Genomic DNA, 7,601 nt, shown 5'->3' with positions numbered 1-7,601 from the left:
TTCTTCAAGAAAGATGCTAGAACATGTATCGTTATCATTTAACAAGAGACGACACTTGAAAGTATGCACACGTTGTGGAAACGATAATGTTCGCATGAAGCCCATATCCTACAGGATGCATGGCAAGGTGTTAGGAATGTTGGATGTATGAGCAAATAGATTTGCGAGAAAGTTTCAAGAGCGTGTGAACCACGATGTTAGTGATTAATTGTCAGATGAACGGTATTGTTAATTACACATCTTGATGTCAAGAAATATGAGTTACCCCTTAGCACGGGTGTGATAAGATGCAATGAGATTGCAACGAAATCAGAAGATTTCCTAAGGCTCTGAAAAGAGATAAGAGATTCATGGAACCATTTATATGAGTAATGCATGTGAGAGGCATGCGTCTTAAGGTACAGTAAGTAAATTGATGCATGAAGTATATGTTTACCCGATAAGATTATGTATGCATGAAAGGATGTTTAAATGTTGCAAGTAAGCACTGCAGGGCAAACCTGGTTTCCAGTAGGATTCCAGTTAAAAGGGCAAATCCTGAGTGTTCATGTTTATGTTAAGATACCTTCTATGAATGGTTTATGTTAAGCGGGTAAAGTACGAGTCCAAGACGACAAGTCTGTGTGTAGCAAGGAATATTATAAATCATAATGTAACCGGTTAGCTCTAAATTTTGAGTGATATTAAGATCAAGAAGGCTATGTTCAGTTGCATGTGGGTTAAGAAACAAGATGAGGACCTGATACGAAGAACCCTTTGAATATGTATGACTAGAAAATGAGTGGTTCAGACCATAGATGATAAGTTTTTATCATGAGGATTGATAGTTGATCTCTAAATTTCGAGGACGAAATTTCTTTAAGGGGGGTAGAGTGTAACATCCCGCTCGTCAGCTAATGGAAATATTACCCGTGATCGTGCCAGAGGAATTAATTCATGGGAAGTAAGTTTATGGTTAATAATTTATGACATGTCGGCATAATACGGGAAAAATATCAGAGTTGTTTTAAACACGTCCAAGGCAAGGGCAAAATGGTAAATTCATGTGGAAAGGATATTTATATTGTTTTGGGAGGAAAATATCTCATAACCCTTATCCTTTTCTCTCTCTTTCTATGTTGGCAAGAGTTTCTCTCTCTCTCCTTCTCTTCTCCCACGCCCTTCTCTCTTTCTTTCTTCAATTCTTCTCTAATTCTCCTTCTATACCAAGCATGTTTTCTTGTTCCTTCATGATCCTCTAACTTGGGGAAGCTTGGTCTTCTTTGATTTTTCCTTTCCTCCTTTCAAGAAGAGATCTAAAATCTAGGGTTTGATCTTGATCAAGAAGTTGAGGCTTTAGATTGTTGGTTTGGGAACTTATGTTGATTATGCTTCATGGGATTGGTGAAACAAGCAAGAAACAACTATGAGCTAAGAAGCAAGAATTAGGGTTTGTTGGTGAGTAAGTTCAAGTATGGTTTCTTCATGATCAATCAAGTATCATGATGTCTTAGATTGCAAGAAAAGCATCAAGATAGAAAGTTTTGGACAAAGGAAGCAAGTGGAGCAAGGCTAGGGTTTTGGCATGATTGGGCTTGGCACATGGTGATGCTTCAAGAACTTGGTTTAGGTGAGTTCCTTAGATAGTGTTCCTACCTTGGATTCATGTGTTTATGACTTGTAAGTAGAGAAATGATTTATAGGGTTTATACTTAGAGTATAAGTACCCCTTTTCTTGTCATGCTTGCCATATATGTAAATACTTGCCATTCAAATGTTTTACAAGTTTTCTATGACCTCTAGAGTCTTAATATGCATAGAGATACTTGGTTTTGAGGTTTTTGGGTCAAACATACCAATTTTGCAGGTGCTGGACTGTCATTACTCGCCACTGCGAGCAGATTGCTCGCAAGGCGAGCTAGAAGTCCGAACATGGGTGTCTGCTCGCCTTCAACTTGCAGCTGCGAGCAGTTACTCGCCATGGCGAGCAAGCTCACTCGCGAGGCGAGTAGACAGTGCACTTGCACTGTTTGCTTGTTTCGCGTAATGATGGCAGGTTCCGGCTTAAGTTTTCTTCGAGCAGTCTTTTATGAAATGAACCCCTCAAACCAAGATCCTATTAGCTAATTTTAAATAAGGTTTTTCTTGATAAGAAGCAAGTATTTGGCATAGTTAGCAAGGCATGGAATTGAGAGAATTAGGTCATGAACCGGGTAGCAAGTTAATCCTTAAGGAAGGGAAAGAACTAGAGCCTCGATGTAGTTATCGAGAACTAGAGTAGTTAGAAAGAATAGATTGCTTTGCATTAGTATTATACTTGTTAAGATGCGAGGTGATATAGATTATTATCTTCGCATAGAAGTTAAGTGCCATACGAGTATGGCAAGACGTGAATCGATTTTATATCCATTCACGAAGTAAGTTGAGCAAGCATATAGTTACCTCTAGTGGGATCGTCTAGGGATCCAAGGTAAAGAGTTATCATGTTTAAGTTAATTTTCATGCATAAGACTAAGACTTTTAAGAAAGAAAGAGTGTCATGTCTCTTGTTATCCAAATTTGGATTCAAGGGGTTCCCCAAGGGGAATGGTTAAGCCGCAAGGGAGCCGCATTTCACTAAGTTAAGGTGTCGTGTCTTTTGTATTCCTTCCAAGGTTGGGTACAAAAGGTTCTCCAAGGGGAATGGGGTAAGCCGTAAGGGACCCGCACGTTCACTAAGGGAGTCCGGTGCGCTCTTGCTAAGCATATCACCGGTAGTAAGGGATTATCTTCCGGGGTTACTCCACTCGGGACTAATCCGTAAAATGAACTCAGATAAGTTGTTTGTTACACGCTAACATAATCAATGAAGCTGACTATGCATATTTATCATTCATGTTTATGTTATGTCATAGAGCCTTGACGTAGATCGTCAAGAACAAGTAGAGACTTGGCGTAGTTCGTCAAGAAGTAGTAGAATAGCAAGAATCACTTAGGTGATAAGAGATGAAATGTTGTAGATACAACATATTAAGCAAGTAGAAGCAATTAAAGAAAGATTTGCCGACGACGATCTTAGGTTACCCCTAATCGTCCGGTTTAGAATCGTGTCATGATAGAGTTATAAGAGAGCCTTGATGCTTAGAATGTACTCTTGGCAATGCGGTTTTAGTTCCCCCTTCACCGCCATGACACGTATAGCAGAGAAGCCTATAACAAGTTAAGAATATTAAGACGACCCTAGCAAGCACCGTCGTCTAAGAAAGCAAGTCCCCACACACGTATAATCAACCGTCAGGTTGTATTGTAGACACTTGGTGACCGTAGGTTTCCCCCGAGGTTGCCTATAGCCTAGGGTTAGGTGGAACTCACTGAGACATTATGTCTCATCCCAATCCTTATTTGTTTCAGATATCAGGATGGTTTAGCAAGCTAGTAGCCGAATGGATGTTGCAACAAGAGTTCGTTCGTACCCACTGCTGGATGATGTGGATTTCAAGGGATGCATTTATTATTCTTTAGAAAAGCTGAGTTGTAATATTATTGTACGAACGCTTTTGTTGTATATTAAATTCATTCGAAGTTTTTATGTTGTAAATTTTTAATGTATCCAGTACTAAACTAATGCACATGCTAGACTTTCTAGATACGTCTAGTATGGGTGTTACATTGATGTTAAAATTCATAAAAATAATCACTATTCACAAATAAGCACTTATTCAATTAAGTAGAAAAATAGATTATAGTTTATTCATGAAAGAGCACTATCCCCCTTACCTTAAACCTTCAAGAATTAGAATCCTAGCCTCACTTTTGCTCCAAAGCTCCAATCCAATCTTTCTCTCTCTAGATCTTCTTCTAACCCTTGTTGTCTCTCTTTCTCTTTCTACCTCTTCCTCCAAAAAATTTTGAAATGTGTGAATGAATGAAAATTACCTAGTTTCTCTTAGGACTAGAGTTTATATAGGCTCCTCAATAATGGGCTCAACCCTCAAATTTCTATTAAAGTAATAGATAATGAAAATATTTACAAATGAAAAGAGAGAATTCTATTGAAATCAAACTCGCTTCACGATAAACCTTGTTTGGGCTCGTAGTCCGCACACCTGAAGGTGTGAAGTTAAATGGATATGTATGATTTTTCGTGCGAAAAGGGAATTAGAATGGTGATATACATATATATAGGGTTTGATATGTTCACCTAAAATGAATAGGTAAATATCTACCATTTATTTTTAAAAGACATATATTCTTTAAAGACATATTAACCTGAAGTGAATTCAAGAACTTTTTCATACCTGATTAAGATCAATAGCACATGAAAGACTCAAATTAAATGATGTACATGTTACAATATATTCATATGACTCACTTGATATTTTTATATAAAATTTCCCGAAGGGATTAATTTTATTGAGACATATATTTCATATTCTCAAAGAGATTACTTAATCAAGTCGAAATATAGAATCGTGATGTATAATATTCTTAGTGAATATTTTCTAAAAGAGTGATATAAGAATTATATCATTTGTCCATTTGCAAACATATCTGAGAACTCCAGAAGAGTTTTTGAAAGTTGATTTCTTAAAAAAGAAAAAAGAAACTAAGATGAAATATGTAGCAACGATATATATTTATTTGAGATAACAAGTTGAGTATTTGAAAAATAGCATTTCTGTGAATCATGAAGCTTATATTGAAATGTGCTAAAATGGTTACAGATTGGACAAATCATATTTGTTATGCACTCAGATGATTGTAAAGTCACTAGATTGTTTGAGAATTTGAGTAAATAATTGATGAGGGCCACAATGGAATGGAGGGAGGGCTTGCTTGCTGCCCATTTTGATGTTTTTTATTTTTATGTTGTAAGAAAAGTGTTAGGGACCAATCCTGGCCAAAAACACTAAGTTTGAATTTCTAGTGTGTTTTATCCATTTTAAAGCTTTCAAAAGCTTTAAATGGCGTGCTTACTTTATTTTAAAAAAGAAAATAATATGCTGAATCAAGTATAGTGCAAAGAAATCAAGAACATTAATGGGAGGGAGAAAAATAGCACATGACATCAAGGGAAAGAAGGAAGTGGTGCTGCCACACTTTAAAGCACAATAAATTGTTTTCTTTCAGGCCATTCATTGAAGAAATCAATTGGAGACGTTTTTAGCATCATGGGAGACGCCCCCACCATCAATTGTGGCTGCACAATTTCATTCTAAATCAATTTGTAACCATTTTTGCAATTATTCAGCACTAGGCATTAATGTTAGACTAATGGCTGAATTCTTAGAGTTTTCATGAGTTATTTTCTTTGATATTCCTTGTATTACAGCATGTGACCTCTTTCATATATATAAGGGGCGAAAATTATGAATAAAGACAAGACTATTTTGAGTGAAAAAACTACACTATGTGTGTTTTTGAGCAATTGCTCTTTGGTTCTGGATTGGACCAATTTTGATCATATCAAGAATCCTTTCTTGTGGTGATCCTCAATCCCATAGACTTATCACTTTCTTGGATTAGAGAGTGTGGCGTCCCTTTCTTTCCATTCCATTTCTCCATTTTATCCACAAAATCTGTTTGGGTCAAAATTCTGCCATTTGCAAATTTTAACCCAAATAACCATTTTCCATTCTGTTTAATGCATTTTTTAATCACATTATCAAGCAATTTCGTGAATTTGGAGGAAAAATAACAATTTTTGGAATATTGGACTCATCAATAATGAAGAACTGATTGGTCCTAAAGTACCATATTTTAGTTCAATCGAGACACGATAATGTACCTTGCTAACTATTCATGTTATGATTTGTTACTTTGTTATATTAGAAATGTAGGTTATTTTTGTGATGCTCATATTAAAACTTTAGCACTGCATAAAGAAAGTTGAGAATGTGTTTGGTTGAGGTCTATGATTGAACACATAAAAGAAACTTGCAATTTTTCTTCTAGAAGAGCGAATGAAACAATCCTTTATGAATATGATACGATGTGGATTGCTCAGTTGAGAGAAGGTTATCTTCATAAGAATGATGATATAAACTGTCTACAAATTTGTTCATGTGATAATCTTCCACACCTTTTGACAAAGTCATTTCCTAGTATAATTTTTGAACAACTGATACAAATTAATGATCTTCATCCTCTCATAGATGATTGTTTGATTGAGGGGGAGATATAAATATATTTTGCACTCTTTTTACCTTCACCATGGTTTTGTCCCATTGGGTTTTCCTGGTAAGGTTTTTAATGAAGCAGATATATCAGATACTGTACTCTTTTTCCTTCACTATGATTTTTTTCCGATTGGATTTTTCCTTAGTAAGGTTTTAATGAGGCATATCCTTCATGGTCATCCAAGGGGGAGTGTTATGAATAATATTAATATGATGTGGATGTCCATTTCCCTAAGTCCTTCTATGTTGCTTAACTCCTACGAGTAAATGCCTATATTCATTATTATTGACACTTAGTCATATAGCTCTTCATGTACTTGTAACTTACCACGTTTGTGTTCTATAAATAGGACTTATATTTCAATGTAAAGAACACACTTGTGAAGAGAATAATACAAAAGCTTTCATCATCATCTTCTTCTTATTTGATCTTGTATTTTGAGTTTATTTCATAACATTTTCCTTCTTATGGTGTAATTTTTCAACTTCTATAAGGTACACTCTTTGAGTCTCTCTGCCTTTCCTGGTTCCCATCTCTTGATGTAGGTTGACCCGTTGGAGACAACATCTCAAAACATGGAGCCAAATATTCTTGGAGAATGTGTTCTTGACGCCTTTAGGAGGGTTTACGACTACGTAGAGGTTTACTCTTCCGTAGGTTGGGGAGTTACACGGATTATGATAGTTGTATGCTATTAACTTGGGTGTTGTGAGTTTATTTACAAGTTCATTCTTTACATTTGTAGCGATTTGAATGCATAAATATCGTTTTTTTTTGTCAAAAAAGAACATCAATTTGTGCAATAGCCGTTTTGAGACCCAAAAATTGGTATAAAAATGGTATTCGGTATAAGATAACGGCTATATAAACTAGTGATTGTTGGGACCTATGGTGAGAACGCAACATACTTTTTCCTTTTTTTACAAAAACCTTCCTTCCCTCCCTCCCCTTCCAAACTTGCAAACAAAGCCATGCAAGAACGAAACTGAATTACAAATATTTTTTGTTTTAGTTATATGTGTGGATTTTAAAAAGGTGATATCAATTTTAAAAGACCAAGGAATGTTCTTTGTCTTCTCTAAAAGCAACTTGCAGAAACAACACACACACATATAGACACAAATATGTGCATTTTTTTCTAGTTGTAATTGCATACACATTTTCTTCAACCAGTCACACTTTTTTTCTAGTTGTAATTGCATACAGATTTTTTTGAGCCAATCACACCACTTCTAACTTTTTTCCTTCTTTAAATCTTTATCTCCGTGATTTAGCAAACATTCAATGTATCAGATAAAATTCCTTATTCTGGGACCTACAAATTAGTTAAACCTTAGTAAAATTCCGAAAAACATGTCTATCAAGAATAAAGGAACTATTTTTCAAACTTGAAATTCATTTTGAGACAAGATGAAAGATGGAAAATTTGCTACTACCAGAAGCATTATATTTATGTCAAAATG

The sequence above is a fragment of the Medicago sativa genome, chromosome 7 (genome assembly GCF_051527215.1).
Source record: "Medicago sativa cultivar Bolivia chromosome 7, Bolivia_mono, whole genome shotgun sequence".
In the NCBI taxonomy this organism is placed as follows: domain Eukaryota; kingdom Viridiplantae; phylum Streptophyta; class Magnoliopsida; order Fabales; family Fabaceae; genus Medicago; species Medicago sativa.
The sequence above is the reverse complement of the archived record's forward strand: the minus strand, read 5'-3'. Positions refer to the sequence as shown.